Raw genomic sequence first — 22,052 nt, forward strand, 5'->3', positions numbered from 1 at the left:
GTTACCATCTGATGGTTTTTGTGTGAAATGAGTTTGGTGGGCTCAGTCCAGTTCTTAGTAGATGCAGATAGCCACATGACCAAAAATCCCAATCCCACAGTTAGCACTCAGTGCATCTCTGTGGACAAGCTCAGCACAGGGGCCTGACCTTCTCTGTGAGCATGGAGACCAAACTGTTCTCTCACTACTGATACACTCTGTCTTCTGCACTTTTAGTTGGGCAGTGTATGGAAGTCTGAAAAACTGCTGACTGTACTGGGCCTCTGTGGATAAACAGAAGACTTTAGAGCCATCAATCCGGCAATTCACCAGCATTTTTTTTAATAAGAAGCAGAATATAAGAATTCTGACACCTACTATAGGCATTGGAGTAAAGGAATTACAAGCAAATACTTGTGATCACAGTTTAGAGAGATACTTCTGATTACTGCGCAGAAAGATGAACTAAACCGATATACTGAGCAGTATCAAATATCCCAAAAAAGGAAGCACTGATTATGGGGCATCAGCTCATCTTTATCTTATCTGTCAGTAGTGAAAACACACAAGGCTTGCCCTTTTGTAATGTAAACAGAAAATTATGCCTCCAATACAAACCCGAGCCATTAAAAAAAGCAGCTTTTATTCTTTCTCATAATGTTCCGCAGCATAAGGCAGTAGCGCTGATGTGACTCCACAGCTGTTGCCAGGGGAAAGTAGGAATGTTGTCTGCCACATCTGGGGTGACATCTTTGAACAGGCTCTTAATCTGCAGTGCTGAGGTATGCTAAGCCTCTTTGCTTTTCTTTCCCAGTTCTCAAGTTAATGCTACTCCTGGAGAGCAATGCTGATTTCAAGTCAATGGGTAAGATGAAAGAACAATTAAGGACAGTGATACTCAGATGCATTGTGGAAAATATAAAGGCAGGACAATAGCCTAATTCCTTGATCAGTCCAGCAGAAGATTTGCTTTGCCACACTTTAAAGTTGTAGGATCCCTGTTTCTAAAAACAAAAACAACAGGATTTTTTAATCAGTGTGTGTGTGTGTGTGTGCGTGCGTGCGTGCATGTGTGTACATTTGTGAACTGAAGGACGTCTTAAAACAGTGGAAAATAAAAGGTATCCGTCTGCTATTGAACCAGTGTGTTTCTATTGGATCTAAGCCATTTTTTCTCTGTAGCTCTTCAGAAACAATTTGCAACTATTGTTGGTCAGATATTACACAAAGAGAGATATCAGATAAAGAAATCAAAAAGATTTAGAAAGTGAGAATGCCTTTTATGGAAATACCTGATTTCCAATAATTGAAAGTCTTAGAAGCCAGAACTTCTTGGATGCACTGCTAGAAGATTTTAAGGGGCATATTCCAACCTCATATGTGTATGCACAATTTTCCGCTGATTTTGCAGTGGAGAGGTAGAATTTGGCCTTTTGAAAGCACAAGACAAGGCTACATTTTCAAATACGGGTACCTAAATAGGACTCCCAAACATTTGGATGCTCCAAGTGACATGGTGGTAGGTAAAATGAGCATTTAGGTGGTTATTTTGAGCTAAATGCTCTAGTGTAGGACTAGGAGGTCCTATTAAGGTGCTAATGACTGAAAATTGGGGTATGTATTTCTAAAACAAATACTTTTTATATTGAGAGGAATAATTTCTAGTTCACTTTGAATGGGAGAGTCATCTTTAGCATTCATTTATGAATTGTTGCAAGTTAAATCTGCAATAATAATTCACTCTGAGCTGAAATATACTGTAAGTAAGTCCCAACAGATATAGGAATTTAGTAAAGGAAAAGTAACACACACACACACACACACACACACATTTTTCAAAACTTTCCCCATTTTTTACCCTTAGTATGTATGTGTGACACTAATATTAAATGGGAGCCACTCGACATACAAGTATCATTGAGAGAAATGATTAGCCAGAATTTTTAAAAAGAGTAGAGATGAATTGGAGCTAAAACCCTAGACCTGAACACCTCTTAACTTTGAGACAGTTCAGATCCGGATCCTTAATTTGTTGTATCTTAAAAAGATATTCTAAAAAAATGTCTTTCCTGCTCATTTAACTCAAAAAAGTCATTTTTCTTAAGGCAGAAATTCTTAAGGCATTAATCCTTAATGTAGTCTAGCCATTGTGCCTGTTTTGAGAGCGGAGGGTGTGAGGAAGGGGAAAGGGTGGGGAGAGAGAGATTGGAAATTGAAAATGAGTCACTGAAAGTGTGTGATAAATCTTGATTGTCAACAGGGGTCAAAAGATTTTTTAATGCACGTGGACACATCCATGTATTTCATGAGCACTGTTCTAATCTGGTTATTGGGGTGGAAACATAGTGCAGTGGATAGAACAAGTTTGGGGTTCTTTTCCCACTCTACTTCTGACTAGTTGTGTGACTTCAAGCAAGACTCCCATTGACTTCAGTGGCCTTTGGATTGGGTCTTTAGGTCTTGAGTGTAAGAAACGTTTCCACTGTCTTCAGTGAGCTCCCAGTACATTTGAAAGCCAAGCTTTTAATCTCTCTGTGTCTCAGTGTCTCCATCTATACAAGCACTGGGATCTATGGAGAAAAATGTGAAACATAAAATTAATTTTAACCAGAGAGTTAAAAAATGTAGCTACCAAAATCACTGAATATTATTTTTGGTCCCTCAAGTGGAAATTCCAGTAGGTTCCATTAGACACCTTTAACTAGTCTCTATTGGGTTCTGTGGGCTTGAATTGGAAGACCAAAATAACTGTGGGAACCAGCAGAACATTGGATGGATTTGTTCTGTTCAAAAATCTAGTTGGCAACTGGATGATGTAGAAACCAATTGACATTTTTCCAGTGGATTTTCCACTAAAATTGAATGATGTTTAATTGTCATGCCAAGCAATCAATACATAACATTTCTATGTGTATGGGATAAGCAAACAGCAGAGCAGGGGTTGGGAAAGGCTGCCCCAAAGAAACAAATGGCTTTTGCTGGCTACGTACCAGGCCAAATCCTAGCTCCAGTCCCAGTCTGTTTGTGATAGCTAACTGCATGTGGAACACTGCCACTTTAAAAATCTGTGTACAGGTGCTGTTTTTGTATGGACAAATTATTTTCAATAATTACCCATATTCTTTTAAAGAAAAGATTCCCAGGAGTCCCTCAGATGATAACAGAGGAGAACAACTGAATCACACAACAACAGCATTCCCCTCCCCACAAGCAGCCATCGAGGTGAGGTGAGCGAAAGCTGGCCTAGCCACAGCAGGTAGCATGGAACATTCTCTTGCCTGAAGTGTAGATGTCTGAATGAATATCTGTTTTTTTCCGCCCCTTTTCAAACTATCATGCAATCCCACTGCTCTGCGTGTGCTGGCTTGCCCAGCTATACCCCTTTATGCCTCTGATAATCAAAAATACAAAAGCTCTGTGCACATTAGTTCTGCCTCCAAATTATGCACATTCCCATTTTAAAAAACAGTAGATTCACAGATATCCTAACTGACAATGAACAAGCTGTTGAGCGACAAGCAACTCAGGGAATTACACAGGCGAAAAAGAGACTGACACCCTAAAAAGATGTGGTTTGAGTTTCAGGACACTGGAACCAATATTACTTACACAGCCAATATAAGTCCAGTAGCTTCAGTGGAGTTACTTTTGATTTACACTGGTATAAAGGAGATTATAAATGAGATCAGAATCTGGCCCTTTGCTTTTAGACTTCCTCACTCAAATGGCTGTAGATATACTGTACACACACACACTCCTTTGATGCTCAAGGTTTCAACTTTATTAGTTCTGTGTAACAGCCATGGCCAGTAAAGCAATAAATAGCAATGTTAAATACGAGCAAACTAAAGCTAACACAACATTTTATGCTTCCCACAAAGACAAACAAGCCTGGAAATGCTTCTAAAAGTGCAAGTGTAAACATGACTTCGACTCCGATTAGTTACTGCATTTGCAAATGGGTCCTTAGTGACCTTTCTCCCTCCAGCATGAGACTAACCAAATGAGCTGAATGGCACTAAATGTAGGGTGTTCTGAAGCAGATATTAGGGTAATTTCCAGCATGTAGATTCTTTTCCAGTCCTCTAATTCTTCTTCCTTTCCTTCTCAGACAGAGAGGTGTAGGGCAGAGGGACAGATTACATGCTTCTCAGACATACTTTATGGGGAAAAAATCATTAAAGTTTTTTTTGTGATTTACACAAAGATTCTTATTTTTGCCTGGTCAAAACCTCAAATCTCCCAATATCTGAATCTGGTGCTTACTGAGGATAATTGCCTAAGAAGTGGTAATATCTCAGTAATGCAAGAAAATAAAAACTAAATAAATTAAATCATTTGGCAATGAATTTCCTAATTATAGTGTCAAATTGGGATATTTTTTGGTGGCTAGGTGAACCAGTATTTTTTAAATGTCATCTTTGTACTCCAACCTCTGAACTTTCATTAAAAGAAACAAGGCCCTTAGCCCTTATAGTTGTAAAAATAACCTCCAAATTATGAACTGATGCCTGCCTGAGTGTGCAGACAGCCTGAAATAATAATGCTGAAATAATGACTATTCACCTCAATGTGATGTTAGCCTTCAGTGGGGGAGAGATAGCTCAGTGGTTTGCACATTGGCCTGCTAAACCCAAGGTTGTGAGTTCAATCCTTAAGGGGGCCACTTAGGGATCTGGGGCAAAATCAGTACTTGGTCTTGCTAGTGAAGGCAGGGGGTTGGACTTAATGACCTTTCAAGGTCCCTTCCAGTTTGAGGAGATAGGATATCTCCATTAAAAAAAAAAAGCCCAATAATGACCATTTAAAGGTAAACTAGTTCACTACTGATCCAAGTATAATGCATGATTATTCATTGTCACTCTCTGTCTCCATTTAGTGGCTGGACCACAGAGAGGTTTATGAGTCTGTATAGTCTTTGAGGGAACAAGCCTTTTAATTCAGGCAGTAGAGTCTTGCTCTTTTAGATCCAGGGTCCAATCTGCGCTGCTGCTGAACAGTCCAGGACATGGTGTTGCATAAGAATGCAAGAAAGGAAAAATAATCAGCTGATGTCACTCCATATTGATCATAAAAGAACACAGAGGAACCATTAGACTGTACAATCCAATATCTCATTTTGACATCTCAAGTAGGTGGGTCTTGGCTTGTGGGCAGAAACACTCCCTCTTTTTCTCCAGTTCAACCCCTGCTTCTGTGCACACACATGTGAGAAAGCAAGAGAGAGATGTAGCCTTTTGCTACAATTAACGGTGTCCACATGGACTAGCAGCAGTGGAATCCTGTCCCCAATCAAGAACTGCTCATTGGACCCATCACCCTCATCTCTCGGTCCATGGATTCCATGAAGTCCTCACCTCTGGACCTCTCTTTAATTCCCCTACCCTCACCAGGTACTAAAGGCTGCTGTGATTTTTGAGGCAGGCACCAGCGTTGGAAGTTGTAGAACTGCAAAGAGTATGAATTACTATCCGAGCCTTAAAACTTTTGACAAGTTGTCAATGTAACCCCTGGTATTATTCCAAAGGCCTAGAAGGGAACATATATTAATCAAATAAAGATTGTGATCCTCCAGTGACAAGGCTTAAAAAAGCCCAGTCTGTTTACAAATGCTCACAGCAAGACCATTAACTGTTAGTGAGCGGAACAGAAGGCTGCTGTCTTACCTAAATCCCGGCTCAAATTTCAGTTAGCAATAAATAAGGCATTGTGAGTTATTTGCTTTTAACAATAAAGTAAATGTTATGTTGCAGCCTAGCAAACCCTGATGTGGGATGAGGGCTTGAAACAGCTATAATTCAGGAAGTGGGAGTTACCCAATGAAATAAAATCTAAAAAGATACTTTATCATGCGTCGGTACTTAGAAACTGGTGAAACCAGTTGGGGAAAGTTCAGATACCCAGATAAATGCAAACATTATAACTGACTATGTTTGTGCTATCTGGGCATCATTTACCAGATGCTGTCAGGTCAGGTAGTTGAACTCCCTTCTGAACCTAAGACAACATTCCTGTGAGGGAGTAATGCTGATTCTGATAAAGGGACCTATGTTCATCTGAAGATGCCTTTTGCTCATCACTTGTCATTATGGTACCTGCTTTTTGCCACCATTGTCATGTCACCTTGCAGCCATTTGTGAACTTTCTCTTGATAATAGTCCATTGAGTATAGCTGCTCACCAGAATAAATACAATGGACAGAATTTGGCCCCATATCTTTAAAAAAGAAAAATTAGATGCACAGATGACTTTTGGGATCAATGCACGAAAGATTCTTGTGCAACATTACAAACATCATATTTCCACCAAGTCATGTGGTGTCCACTAGTGGTTTTTTGGTAATGTGCTAAAACCAATGCAGAAACAAAAAATGTGTCCCTGGACAAGGAATGAAACAGGTGCATCTTGCACGTGACACACATTAGTTCTTTGACAGTAAAATGTTTGGAACTGTGTTCTTTATGTCATGCTTTGTACTGTAGCAAGACCAACATACTGCAGACAAGGAATGATCAGCTTTTAGGACTTTTATATGCTCTCTGCATATTGTCTGCCAAGGATAAAAGAAAGTTAAGGAATCAGAGAAGTTAGTGATGGAACAGATCTATTGGGACTTCTGATCTTTTTCTTCTCTTTCCATTGCAGGATTGTTCCCTGCAGTATATTCTTGAAGACTTTGGACAATCTAGTTTTGGCTTCAGCCACTTGTCTTGGAGACTATTCCACAGTGAAATAAACTATCAGAAAATTTCCCAATATTATACAGCCTATATTTCCCCTTTCTGAAATTCATCCCATTAGGCATAGTAAGTTGAAGCATCCTAAATAATACCACTCAGCTGCTGTGTCTCTCACTCTCTCACCTGAACAAAATAAAACTCTTCCTTTTCCTTCCCTCAGCATTCTACCTCATGAAGTACTGGAATACAGGAAAACAGGAATTGCCATACTGGATCAGACCAGAGGGCCATTTAGTCCACTATCCCATCTTTGACAGTGGCCAACAACACTGGAAGGAAGGTATAAGAACCCCTCAGTAGGTAGATGTGGGATAATGTGCCCTCTATAGTAGGTCTCATCCTAGTCTTTAATAGTTAAAGATTGGCTTAAACTCTCAAGCATAAGGTTTCACATTCCTTCTAGAATTTTTGTTAACAACAATTATAACTGTGGATGTTCCTGTTATCCATATAAATGTTCATTCCCTTTCAGAACTTGCTAAATTCTTCGACTCAATGACTTCCTGTGGAAATGAGTTACAGTCTGATTATACATTGTTTGAAAAAAAAAGTATTTCCTTTAATTGGTTTGGAATTTGCCACCTTTCAATTTCATTGAATGTTCTGTTGTTCTTGTGTTATGAGACAAGGAGAACAGAAGCTCCTGATGGGGAGAAATATGAGCTCTTCCCTCTTGGAATGGGGCCAAGAGTCTCATGCTCCTCTTAGCCATCAGCCTTCCTCCTGGCTCTCATCTATTGTCTTATCCATTTCTTACTTGCCTCTGGTTTAAAATCCTGACTGTTTTACCTTCCTTCTTCTGGTTCCTGCCCTGAAAACGAGGTTGGGAACCAGAAGAAGAGTAGAATCATTGGACTGGAAGGGACCTCAAGAAATCTGCTAAGTCCAGTCCCCTGCACTCAAGGCAGGACTAAATATTATCTAGATCGTACCTGACAGGTGTTTGTCTAAGCTGTTCTTAAAAATCTCTAATGACAGAGATTCCACAACCTCTCTAGGCAATTTATTTTGGTGCCTAACTACCCTGACAGGAAGTTTTTCCTAATGTCCAACCTAAGTCACTCTTGCTGCAATTGAAGCCCATTGCTTCTTGTCCTGTCCTCAGAAGTTAAGAAAAACAATTTTTCTCCCTCCTTCTTGTAACAACCTTATGGTCAAATCAGAATGCCAAAGGACAGTTGTTCCTGGCAAGAGGAGATGGGTCAGATCATAAATGGCTCCCTCAGCCAAAAACCCTTTATCACACAGCACTTATTAGTGGCTCCCCAGTGCTGTACTGCCAATACAATAACAAGGGTCTCACCCCAAATTGATCCTCTTTAGCCTGTGACAAACCCCATGTAGTCTGGTAAAATATAAGGGATTTGGGCATGTATTTATTCCCTCTGATCTCTCTCACTCCCAATATCTTTTTTCTATAATAAACAGAGATGGAGGCAGCACAACAAAGCAAACAAACATCTATTAAGCTGCATTTTATTGGAAATATTTATACTTTTCCCCAGTAAAAATATATTTAGTATAGAACTGCATAGCAGTGTTCACTTTATATTGTTTGAAGAGGAAACTAGGGGGCTTTTAGGGTGCTGGAGGTTGTTCTTGTCAAAGAAGTTTTTTAAAATATCCACCATTTGGTCCATACCAATAGTGATAAAATTGCCCTTCGAAAGTATTTTATGAACCCCAGGGAAATCATCTTTGGCAGCGATGACATTGTCCAGAATAGCGGTGCATTCCATAAGAAACAGCGAAAATACTCCAATCTTCCTTCAGTTTGGTGGCTACATTTTAACAAAAGGCTACTTGGAACCTCCAAAAACCTTTTGTAGCACATCAGTGGGCTTCCCACAAAACCCTAGAAACTAGCCAGTCTCCAGGTGACAGATAACTGGGAATAGCCAGTTTCTTAATTATTAAAAACTCTCGTATTTCCTGAAAGTACTTGATAGCGAAACCTGCAAGGTAGTGGGACAGGCTTGTTCCATCTTGTGATCATTTTCTTTGCAAACTGGACAGGAATAGGTTACACAAGAACTGGCTTCTCTGTAGAAGACAATCTTTCAATTGAAAGTATATTTTGTGAGAAGTAAAGAAAAGTAGGGTATGTGTGAACAAACTGCTGTGGCAACAAAACACCACCACACAGCTCACGACAGTTTTCTCACACAAGTCTTCTTGTTGGCTTCTGACACAACATTGGAAATGTGTACCATACACCCTCTAATAAAGCCCTTCCTTTTAGGAAGCAACTCAAGTGCATGGACTGCTCTTCCTCAAAAATAAAGCTAGTTCCCCTCTCTTGTCCCCTAATTTGACTCAGTCACCAGGTATCTGGCTTCAAATTATCTTTTGGTAGCTGGTAACTTCCTTACTTTGGAGAGAAGAAATTGAAAAAAAAAAGTTTAAATACTATATCCATCAAGAATCTATAATAGACTATACAAGATTATATAGGGTTTGAGGAAATGTCTTTTGAAACACTGACAAGTTTAAGGCCTTAGTAAAAATTGAATCCTAGCAGTGTTGCGGTTTCAGTTTGTGTGAAGACTTCCTGTTTTGTTTTGGCTGGTATGAGTGAGGGTGAACTGCTGATTTTCCTGTTCTTCTGATAGACTATCACACAATGTGTTTTAAAATAAGCTTGCCTCCTTTGTGTATGAGCAAGCCTTGGTGAACAATGGCTTGTAATGCAGCTATGTTTGTATTTGGCACAAAAAACAATCTATTAAGGAGATAGTGTGAAAAGAAAAGTGATTTTCGTAAACTTATTTCAAAACAGTATGCAGAAAGGATGTGGGAATCTATACAGTGTTAGTATCTGGTAAATAAATTATCCTTTTAAAAATGGTATGATTGAGACTTTTCATAGCAGCTTTACGAATAAGTGCTTCTAAGCTCATTTCAAACTGTGTACCACTGTTAGGACTTTCAGTTGTGGCTCTAACACACACCAAGGCCTTAAACTTGTCAGTGTTTCAAAAGACATTTCCTCAAACCCTATATAATCTTGTATAGTCTATTACAGAAACATCAACCCAGGAACCTATCCCTGTAGCAAACCTCGTTGCCTACTCTGTCCCCATATCTACTCTGGCAACAGCATCAGAGGACCCAACCACATCAGCCACACCATCAGGGGCTCATTCACCTGCACATCCACTAATGTCATATATGCCATCATGTGCCAGCAATGCCCCTCTGCCATGTACATTGGACAGTCCCTCCGCAAAAGAATAAATGGACACAAATCGGACATCAGGAATGGTAACATACATAAGCCAGTAAGTGAACACTTCAATCTCCCTGGTCATTCTATTACAGATTTAAAAGTCACTATCATTGAACAAAAAAACTTCAGAAACAGACTTCAAAGAGAAACAGCAGAACTAAAATTCATTTGCAAATTCAACACCATTAATCTGGGCTTGAATAGGGACTGGGAGTGGCTGGCTCACTACAGAAGCAGCTTTTCCTCTCCTGGAATTGACACCTCCTCATCTATTATTGGGAGTGGACTACATCCACCCTGATTGAATTGGCCCTGTCAACACTGGTTCTCCACTTGTGAAGTAACTCCCTGCTCTCCATGTGTCAGTATATAATGCCTGCATCTGTAACTTTCACTCTATGCATCCGAAGAAGTGAGGTTTTTACTCACGAAAGCTTATGCCCAAATAAATCTGTTAGTCTTTAAGGTGCCACCAGACTCCTTGTTGTTTTTTAACACACACCATGTTGTTGTACTACCCTTGGTTAAGCGAGACTTTGTCTCTAGTGCTCCACACATGGAAACTATGCCCGATATCTGATTTGTGTGACTACTGTAACCTCATACTCTATGTCCTCACTTATATACCTATTGATCCCCTCCAGTGTTTTATTTAGATTGATAGATTTTTAAGGCCAGAAGGGACCATTATGATCCTCTTTTCTGACCCTCTGCATTTCACCCAGTAATTCCTGCATCAAACTCATAATTTCTAACTGAGTTAGAGTGTTTCTTTTAGAAAGATACTCATCCCTGATTTAAAAACTCCAAGTGATGGAAAATCCACCATGTCCCTAGGTAAATTGTTCCACTGTTAAAAATTTGCACCTTATTTCTAGTCTGATTTTTTTTAGCTTCCATCTGTTAGCTATTGTGATGCCTTTGTCTGTTAGATTAAGGAACCCTCTTTATCAGAAATCTTTTTGGCTGTGCAAAAGTCAGCTGCTAAAATGCTCTTCCTTGACCATTAATCAGACCATATCACTCTCCCTGCCTACCTTAGCAAATTGAAACCTCCCTTACCTTCATGGCATTTACAGCTTGGATCTCATTTCTTATGTTCCATCCCCATCCCTTCTACCAAATACACCATCCTCAGCACATCATCCCCATGTGTGGTCTCCTCCCACTCCTGACTAGATGTCTTTTTCATGCTGCTGCTATGCATGGAACATACTCCCAATCTCAGTGTGGCAAGTCTCTATCCTCTCCTCACTAAACTCTTTCCCATCAGTGTCACTTCTTCTGCAAGACCCACGAACGCTAATCCAATCAGCCTACTACCCATTCTACCACAAAGAAACTTCTTGAACTAACTCCCAGCCTTCAGTCTCTGAGTGCATCATATCTTTTTTTTTTTAAAGACTGTTAAGTTCCGTGGCACAGCGGCTGTCTCTGTGTGTGCCTTGTAGAACACTGAGTGTAACATTGTAGCTGAACAAATAATAAATAAGAGTGTTTATGTCTGTACAGTGTGTGTATGAGCTGTACAGCCTGTGTGCATGTACCAGACAGTGTGTTGAAATAGTAGGTCAGATTCTGGCCCTTGCTTTGGCCACACAAAGCAACGAGAAAACTTTCAGGCTGCTTTAGCTCATACCAGGACTAGACTTGGCCCTTGTCAGCCCCAGGACCCAGAGATCACAAACGTGGCATATAATCTCATACCTCACAGTCCCGGTGCTGCCCACAACTCAGATGGACCAGAAAATCTGGTCCAGTATTTGCAGGTAGAATTTTAGCTGCTGATCACTCAGAACACAAATGACAGAAAAGCTGAATCCAATGAGACCTGGGAGGAACTAAAATTTGATCAAGCAAAAGGAACATGTGACTTTCTCTCTCCCCATCACACAAATTGCCTCCTTAAGCACTTTCATACTGAGGTTTTTTTATATTTCTCTCTGTATACACTGAGGAAAAAAAGTACATAGCCATTTTTATGAGAATGTTGACTGAGGGTGGTCACCATCTGTGCAAGCTGTCTGAAATTGTGACTTCCTCTTTGCCTTCTGCTCAGCCAAAGAGGAAACCTCACTTACAGATAATCCAAGGAATATCAATCTCTTCCACCACCCTCCCCCAACCTCAAACGATTGGCATTTTCTAGTCAAAACAAGTTTATACCTTGCCTGACAGGGCTTCTTTAATGAAATAGATAGATATCCTGTTTAATGTTTGAGGAGGTGACAAGTTAGCACCAGCAGCTCTGGCATGCTAGTTTGGGTTATTGGAACAGATAGGTCTGTAAGCCATTGTTCTTTCAGAATGGAAAAGAATTGACTTCCAAACTTTTATCCACAGAATAAAGAATCTACAACAAAATTTAGCCCTTCCCTGTCGAATCCTGTAGAAGGAATTTAGGCCTTGACTATACAAGAAATCTTGCACTGATTTAACTAAATATAATTTAATCAATCTAATTAAACCAATGCAAACCTCTAATGTAAACATACTTAAGTTGGTTTAGCCTTTAAATCAGTTTAGCGTGTATTGGTAAAATACTGAATTAAGCTAAACCAATTTGAGCAAAGGTTAAACTGGTTTAGGTGTGTCTAAATTAGAGGTCTGCAGCAATTTAACTAGATCGATTTACAGTTTTCTAACACAGACAAGGCCCTGTTATATCCTGCAGATCTCTCTATTACCGTGTGTTGTCTCTGCAAGGATGTTGCAGGTTTTTGGAAGGAAGGACTTGAATTTATTTTCACCTTTTTTTGTTTTGCTAACTTCATTATGTCTTACACAGATTTGATAATAATGCTACCATCACTTCAGATTTTTGTGGTATCTTACACCCATCTCAAAAGTGCTTTACAACCATTGAACCACACAATACCCTTAGGATGTAGGCAAGTGTGGTTGTGCCTATTTTAAAGATGGATAAAATGAAGGTAAGCAACTTGCCCCACTTCACACAGCAAGTCAATGGCAGAACTGGGAAAAGAACCCAAGAAGTCTAAGTTACAGGGTCCACTAGAATAAACTGCCTCCCAAGAACTTTTCACCATGATTTAACTGAAGTTTGGGCCTTGAAAAGACTAATATAACAAGACAACATAGGCAGATGACATTACATGAGAGCTGCTCAAAATGGGGACTTTTTGGGAGTGGAGGAAGGTTTTGAATATTTTTGGTAGAAAAAAGTTCTGTCAAAACTTTGAAAATTCAAGGAATTTTGATCAACTCTAATTGACAAAGTTTTTGAGGATAGCCTCAATTAAAACAAAACAAACAGAAATATATTGTATTAAGGATTCCAAATGCTGCCATGAAATTATTGCATTATGTTTTAGGGTGAGGGGGCATTGCTATAAAATATTGTAGTGTGTATGATACTCACACACACACTTTGGAAGGCAAGGCCACAACATCTCACAGCTTAAAATCTTTGAGTCATGCCCTGCATCTCAGTGAAGTCAATGGAACCAAGATTTAATTTTTAAAGACCAAACAATGGCCTAGATTCATCCCTGTACTAGCCCCAGCACAGGACTGAGAGGAGATAATTTATACATCTCCTGTTCAGGGATTTTGGGGGCTGGTTTGGAGCATTGTGGAAGTTAGCATAGGCCTGGAACTGCTCTAATGTGTATTCCCCATTGTTATAGTCCTCATGGAGTTCATGGCAGAGAGATACAGGGCTGTCCCAGAAATGCTTCCTCCCATCCCTGATGCACTGCCTGTCTCCTGTGGCCTGTTTTCCTGCAGTCTCTGCTCTGCATCTCGGGCTGCTGGGAACTGGCTTTGTGATGGAAGGGATGTCTGGCCAGGGTGATTTCTGTGAGGGAGGGGAGATGGGGTGCATGGCCTTTGTGGTGTGACTATGCTTGCACAAAGTGTTTGCAAGACAGTGATGAATTCACAGGCTTGGGCATCTGTGATAAGGCCATTGTCATCCCTTGTGGTAGGAATGGCAGATTACTGATGTGTCAGCTCTGGACTTTTCTTTAAACTTTCCTATGTGCCATCAAATTTTAACAAGGAGATGGGTTCTCCACTGAGACAAGCAATTCTCTTTTTTTACTTTCAATTTTTTTCTTCTAATTTTTGCTTAGCAGTTACCAACATGGGAAGGTGAGGTCTAGTGAACAGAGTAATGTAATGGGATGCTGGAGACTTGAGTTTTAGTCCTAGCTCTGTCAGTGCCTTGCTTGGTGACCTTGAGCAAGTCACTTCACCCCTCTGTAGCCCATTTCTCCATCTGTAAAATGGTACTTAGCTCCTTTGTAAAGCACTTTGAGACCTAAGGATGAAGAGCACTAGATAAGAGCTAGGTGTTATTATGTTTTCAGTATTTTAAAAATTTTAGGTTTAAGATTAACAGGCTTAAACCATACAATAATAGGTGGGTGATACAGAATCTGTTGTCCTCCTTATGTTCTCAACAGGTGTGAACAATTATGAAGAACTAGAAAACAAATGTGTGCACTGTAATTGCTCTCTTTCCAAGCCACCATAAGGTTTCCCTCATTCATCTTGCTCATGGTAAACTACAACTAGCATGACTGTAATAATTTCTGTCACCCTTTTTGTGGAGCATGAATCTGATTAGGGTTAGTTAGGGGCTTTTCTCACCATTGGTAAGGCTTGTAGTGAGTGCTTGTATACAAATGCTAGAAGTCTAAATACTAGGTAAACATGAGTGCCTGGAATTAAATGAGGATATTGATAAAATAGGCATCACAGAAACTTGATGGAACAATGATAATTAATAGGACACAGTAATAGTAGGGTACAAAATACATAGGAATCACAGAGTATGTCTTGCTGGTAGGACAGTAGCACTATATTGGATAGAGGCAGAGTCAAGTATAGTAAAAATTTTTAAATGAATCAAACTATCAATCAATCAATCAAAATAGAAATTCCATGCTTAAATAATAATAGTATGGCAGTAGGAATATGCTACCGACCATTGGACCAGGATGTTGACAGTAATTGTGAAATGCTCAGGGAGATTAGAGAGGCTATTAACCAGAAAACCCATTAAAGTGGGGGATTTCAACTCAGGACAAAATGCAGAGATAAAATATATAGACACTATTAATGACTGCTTCTTGGAGCAAGTAGTCCTGGAATCCACAAAGGAAGAGGCAATTCTTGATCTATTCCTAAACACAGGATCTGGTCCAAGAGAGGAACCACTCAATAACAGCAACCATAATGTAATTAAATTTAACATGCTTCTAGAGGGGAAAATAACAAAGAAACTAACCATTATCTTCAAAAAAGGAAACTACACAAAAATGAGGAAGCTAGTTAAACAGAAATTAAAAGGAACAGCCACAAGAGTGAAATGCCTGCAACCTGCTATTTAAAATGCCATAATAGAGGCTAAAACTAAAAGTATACCCCAAATTAAAAAAAAATAAACGAGAGGACCAAAAAAGTGCCACCATGGCTAACCTACGGAGTCAAAAGAGATGGTTAGAGGCAAAAAAGGCATCCTTTAAAAATTGGAAGTCAAATCCTACTGAGGAAAATAAAAAGGAGCAAAACTCTGGCAAGTCAAGTGTAAAAATATAATAAGACAGGCCAAAAAAGAATTTGAAGAGCAACTAGCAAAAGATACAAAAACTAAAAGCAATCTTTTTAAGTACTTCAGAAGCAGGAAGTCTGCCAAATCAGTGGGGCCACTGGACAATCGAGGTGCTAAAGGGGTACTCAAGTAAGACAAGGACATTACAGAGAAATTAAATGAATTCTTTGCATCAGTCTTTACTGCAGAGATTTGAGAGCGATTCCCAAACCTGAGCCACTTTTTTTAGGTGACAAATTTGAGGAACTTTTCCAGACTGGGTTTCAGTAGAGGAGGTTTTGGAACAATCAGTAATTAACAATAAGAAGTCACCAGGACCAGGTGATATTCACTCAAGAGTTCTGAAGGAACTCAAATATGAAATTGTAGAACTGCTAACTGTAGTATGGAACCTATCGCTGAAATCAGCCTCTGTACCGGATGACTGGAGGATAGCTAATGTAATGCAGATTTTTTAAAAAGACTCCAGAAGCAATCCTGGCAATTACAGGTTGGCAAACCTAACTTCAGTACCAGGCAAATTGATTGAAACTATAGAGAAGAACAGAATTATAAGATACATATATGAACTCAATATGTTGGGACAAGAGTTAAAACAACTTTTGTAATATAAAATCTTGCCTCACCAATCTATTAAAGTTCCTTGAGGGGGTCAATAAGCACGTGGACAAGTGTGATTCAGTTGATATAGCATACTTGGACTTTCAGAAAGCCTTTGACAAGGTCTCGCACCAAAGGCTCTTAAACAAACTAAGCAGTCATATGTTAAGAGGGAAGGTCCTCTTATGGATTAGTAACTGGTTAAAAGATATGAAACAAAGGATAGGAATAAATGGTCAGTTTTCACAATGGAAAGTGGTAAATAGTGGTGTCCCCCAAAGATCTGTACTGGCACGTGAGCTGTTCAACATATTCCTAAGTGATCTGGACATAGGGGTAAGCAGTGATGTGGCAAGCTTGCAGACAATACTAAATTACTCAAAGGGATCTCACAGAACAGGGTGACTGGGAAGCAAAATGGCAGATGGAATTCAATGTTGATAAGTGTGAAATAATGCATATTGAAAAATATAATCCCAATAAAAAATATGTTATAAATTAGTAGTTACTACTCAAGAAATGGATCTTGAAGTCACCATGGATAGTACTCTGAAAGCATATGCTTAATGTGCAGCCGCAGTCAAAGAAGTGATCAGAATGTTAGGAACCACAAGGAAAAGGATAGATAATAAGACAGAAAAGATATAGAGAAAGACAACAAAAATGATTACGGGTATGGAACAGCTTCCATATAAGAAAAGATTAAAAAGACTGGGACTGTTCAGTTTAGAAAAAAGACATCGGGGGAGGGAGGATATTATAGAGGTCTGTAAAATTATGAATGGTATGGCGAAAGTGAGTAAGAATGTGTTATTACCTTTCCATATAACATAAGAACCAGGGGTCACCCAATGAAATTAATAGGCAGCAGGATTAAAACAAACAAAGAAAGTGCTTCTTCATTCAACACACAGTCGACCTGTGGAACTCATTGCGCGGGATGTTGTGAAGGTGAAAACTATAGCTGGATTTAAAAAATCATTAGATAAATTCATGGAGGATAGGTCCATCAATGACTATTAGCCAAGATTGTCAGGGACACAACCCCATGCTCTAAGTGTCTCTAAGTCTCTGATGCTGGGCCTGGACAATAGGGGATGTATCATTTGATAATTTCCCTGTTCTGTTCATTCCCTTTGAAGCATCTGGCATTGGCCACTGTCAGAAAACAGGATACTGTGCTAGATGCATCATTGGTCTGATCTGGTGTGTCCATTCTTATTTTTTTATGACACAGTGGGTGTGGTTACACTAATGTAAATCAGGACTAAATCCACAAAAGTCAATGGATTTACAGTGATGTAAAACTGGGGTAAGTGAGATCAGAATAAGGCTCAGTGAGTTAATTCATGTGCCTCTGAAAAGACTTCTGATAACAGGGAGCCATCTGGTTGTACATTTCATCAGAATTAATCTTTAACCACTTGCTTGCTACACAAACAGAATTAATACTGATTAGCCTTTCATCTCTGCACATATGACAGTGGCTTGAATCTTAACTGTGTATTGTAACATTTTGTGAATACAGAGTCTTAGTTTCTAACCCACAACTGAAACTAGTTAAACGGTTACTACACTATGTTATAAAAGTGACAAAGGGGAAAAACAAAACAAAACATTTACCAAACACATGCATGACATTGCATAGCTGGTGGGATCTATTCAAAATTACAGGAGAGGAACTTTTATTTTACAAGTCATGCTTCATAAAATAGATACAGTCCTTGTCACATGCACACTTGCCTGTTGAATTTCTCTCAAGACAGATGAGATTGGTATCTCTCAAAGTTCTCAGTTACATACCACCCTGAAACCATATTGTTATCTTCTACAGAAACAAACAAACAATTTAGCCTGACCTACAGTTTATTGTGTAAAAAAAGAAAGAGAGATGGTCAATGGCCAGTGCCCCACTGTAGTAATAAAATGTCTAGACAGCAATTAACATCAATTTCCCCTAAGAATGCAACTGTGTCATCAGCAAATCTTTACTACTTTTCAAGGGACCAATCTAAATATGTTTAATCATTAATCAATTTCCAAAATCTGAGCAGGATTTGATTTTCATGGGCTTTGTCTTAAAAACTGCAGCCTCTTTATGAGAAAAAGCAAACCTGGGGGAATTATTTTGGTCCTAATCCAGTGGGCAACTCTATTCAGAAGAGCACTGGTGTGTGGGTTATTTGGGAACACTGCACACTTTTGGCATGTATTAACACTTTCAATTACCTCAATTCCATTATGTTTCTCTCGGTTTGTGTGTGTGTGTGTGTGTGTGTGTGTGTGTGTGTGTGTTTGTAGCAAACAGCAGAGACTGAGATCATTCAGCAGGATTCTGAACAAATATTGGTCCTACAGTGGTTGGTTACTGTATTGCCTCTGACCTGGCTTTAAGAAGTACCCTTAATCCACACTCCAGCAGGCCTCTTTCTCCCAGGAGTTATTCTCTCACCTTGTGGGTGGAGACTTTTATACATCACTGATTACTGGAGATGCTTGAGATCACACTAGGCTTGCTGTCAAGTTCAGTGAAAAGGGAATTACTCTTTAGCTTCCTTCAACAAATTCTAATAGAAAAAAGCTCACCTGACTCCTACTGCTGATACAGCTACCCAAGAGGTTTTAAACAGAGGGGAGAGAATATTCTAAAGATACATGAGGAAGGAGAGAACCAATAAGGCCTGATTCTGATCCAAAATGCACCAAATGGTTAAAAGCCAGGTTAGAGATAATTATTTTTATCCAGCTGAGATTCAAACAAGTAGGAAATGGAAGAATTACTGCATGAGCATTGATGAGCTTTTGGAACACACAAATATCTCTTAAGGCAAAATGTTTTCTATTTTTACCTACCTAGTGCCCCATCACCATTGTATCTGAGTGCCTCACAACCATTTAATTTTTATTTCTCAGTCTATCATGACTATGTAAGCAGGGTCTGAATGAATGCTTCCCTAACAGCTAGCTGGGAGAGGGAGATATTTTAGGTGTGTTTATGTAAATACAGTTTGCTCCTGCTCTGCTTACATATTCAGCAGATAGAGCAATGTCAAAGTGATCAACTTTGGGTTATAAATCCCTTTAGTACTGAATGCAGAGGTAGTGAAATACAGTTACCAACGTTGTAATTATTGTAGGAATACAGGAAAGCAGGACTGTACTTAACCCCTCCCAAATAAGGGGGTCACCCTCAGTTGAAAGAACCTTGTTAAGCCAGGGGCTTGAATACTGAGCCCTGTGGAAGTAAGAGGGGTGGGGACAGATGTCCTAGCCAGGAGCTGGTAAACCCTCACCAAGGGTCCTTCCTAGAGTGGTTTAACCTGCTACTCCCCACTGTTCAAAGACTAGAGCTAAATAGGTGTCATTAGGAGTCTCTTTGTTATTTTGATTGCTTAATCAGAGCTGAAACCAGTTGTGGTAGGACTGTGTTTCTGCCCTGCCTGCTGAGAGCTAAAAATCACTGAGAGCTGAAGTTACTTGAGAGGGGGCTGTGTTTCTGCCCTGCCTGCAAAGAGCTGAAAATTACTAAGAGACTGATGTGCAGTGGTCACAGCAGAGAGGCAGGTGGCAGCAGAAGGTGACTGATAGTTGGCTGGTGAGCAAGTGGCTGGTGAGGCGGAGAGGTGAAGCGAGTGCCCAGCAGGGCAGCTGGTAGAGAGGCATGGCGAGCGAGTGCTTGAACAGTGGAGCAAGTAAGGAGCTTCTTTACCACCCCTCCACCCAGGGTGGGAGATGAACTCTGCAGATGCACCTCTGAACTCTGGGTTTGCACTGACCAAGGACAGCAATTGTGAGTGGGGTGCAGAGATGGGTCGGGTACGTGAAAGGGACGTTTGGGTTGCTGGACTTAAGAGCCTGAGGGGAATAGGACACTGCCCAACTTATGCAGGGGTGGGTCTTTTGCTCATGGTTTATGTTGCAGTGTTTTCTAAAATTAACACAGAGTTACTTCCCTCCTTTTATTAAAATGTTTCTTTTCTATACTCAGACTCTGTGCTTGCGAGAGGGGAAAGTACTGCCTCTAGAGGGGCTCAGGGGTGGTGTGTAATTTTCCCAGGTTACTGGATGGGGGCTTGAGCTGGTTCTGTGTTGTATCACTGGAGAGGAACCCCTAGATATTGAACCCAGCCCTGGTTGCTGCTGGCTCCACCTGGCAGAAAGGTTACACATATATGTGCATAAGAACATAAGAATGGTCATACTGGGTCAGACCAATGGTCCTGCTGGAGGAGGAGTGTGGGTTAAGGGTACTAAAACACCAGTATCCTGTCTTCTGACAGTGACCAATGCCAGATACTTCAGAGGGAATGAACAGGACAGGGAAACCATCGAGTGTGCTATCCCCTGTTGGCAGTACCAGCATGTGTCAGTCAGGGGCTCAGGGACACTCAGAGCATGGGGTTACATCCCTGACCATCTTGGCTAACAGCCATTGATGGACCTACACTCCATTAACTTATCTAATTTTTTTCAAATCTAGTTATAGTTTTCTCTTTCACAATAAGCCCTCACAATGAATTCTATAGATTTACTGTGCATTGTGTGAAGAAGCACTTCCTTTTGTTTGTTTTAAACCTGCTGCCTATTAATTTCCTTGGGTTCTTGTGTTATGTGAAGGGGTAAATAACACTTCCTTATCCACTTTCTCCACACCATTCATGATTTTATAGACCTCTATTATACCCCTCCCCCTTCAGTCATCACTTTTCCAGGTGGAATAGACCCACTCTTAAATCTCTCCTCATATGGAAGCTGTTCCATACGTCTAATAATTTTTGTTGTCCTTCTCTGTACCTTTTCCAATTCTAATATATCTTTTTTGAAATGGGGCGACCAGAACTGCACACAGTATTCAAGTTGTGGGGCTAGCATGGATTTACAGTGGCATTATGATATTCACTACCTTATTATCTATCCCTTTCCTAATGGTTCCTAAATTCTGTTAGCTTTTTTGACTGCCCCTGCATATTGAGCGGATGTTTTCGGAGAACTATCCACGATGACTCCAAGATCTCTTTCTTGAGTGGTAATGGCTAATTTAGACCCAATCATTTAGTACGTATAGTTGGGATTATATTTTCCAATATGCATTACTTTGCATTTATCAACACTGAATTTTATCTGGCATTCTGTTTTCTCATCACCCCGTTCTGTGAGATCCCTTTTTAATTCTTTGAAGTCAGCTTTGGACTTAACTTCAGTAATTTAGTATCATCTGCAAACTTTGCCACTTCCCTGTTTACCCCTTTTTCCAGATTATGTATGAATATGGTGAACAGCTCTGATTCCATCACAGAGCCCTTGGGGACCTCGCTATTTACCTCTCTCCAGTATGACAATTGACCATTTATTCCTACCTTTTGTTTCCTATCTTTTAGGAATAGAGGACATTCCCTCTTATCCCATGATTGCTTACTTTGCTTAAGAGCCTTTGGTGTGAGACCTTGTCAAAGGCTTTCTGAAAGTTCAAGTACACTATATCCACTGTATCACTCTTGTCCACATATTTTTTGACCCCCTCAAGAATTTTAGTAGGTTGGTGAGGCATGATTTCGCTTTGCAAACAACAAATAAATCTCCCAACAAATCATGTTCATTTATGTGTCTGATAATTCTGTTCTTTAGTTATAGTTTTAACCAATTTGCCTGGTACTGAGGCTAGGCTTACTGGCCTAGGATTGCCTCTGAAGACTTTTTTAAAAAATGGTGTCACATTAGCTATCCTCCAGTCATCTGGTACAGAAGTTGAATTAAGTGCTAGCTTACATACTACGATTAATAATTCTGCAATTTTATATTGGCGTTCTTCAGAACTCTTGGGTTAACACCATCTTGTTGTGGTGACTTATTATTGTTTATTTATTCCAAAACCTCCTCTACTGACACCTCAATCTGGAACAGTTCTTCAGATTGGTCACCTAAA

General features: G+C 39.9%; 1 long non-coding RNA gene across 1 annotated transcript; it reads left to right on the forward strand.

Moving 5' to 3' along the window:
- The first annotated feature begins 3,088 nt into the window (after positions 1-3,088).
- Positions 3,089-10,678, forward strand: LOC135981660 (uncharacterized). Its single transcript, XR_010598796.1, has 3 exons — positions 3,089-3,206; positions 6,625-6,785; positions 6,880-10,678. It is a non-coding gene; the product is annotated as an uncharacterized LOC135981660 (long non-coding RNA).
- Positions 10,679-22,052: the final 11,374 nt, after the last annotated feature.

Source organism: Chrysemys picta, chromosome 2 (genome assembly GCF_011386835.1).
Source record: "Chrysemys picta bellii isolate R12L10 chromosome 2, ASM1138683v2, whole genome shotgun sequence".
Classification (NCBI taxonomy): domain Eukaryota; kingdom Metazoa; phylum Chordata; order Testudines; family Emydidae; genus Chrysemys; species Chrysemys picta.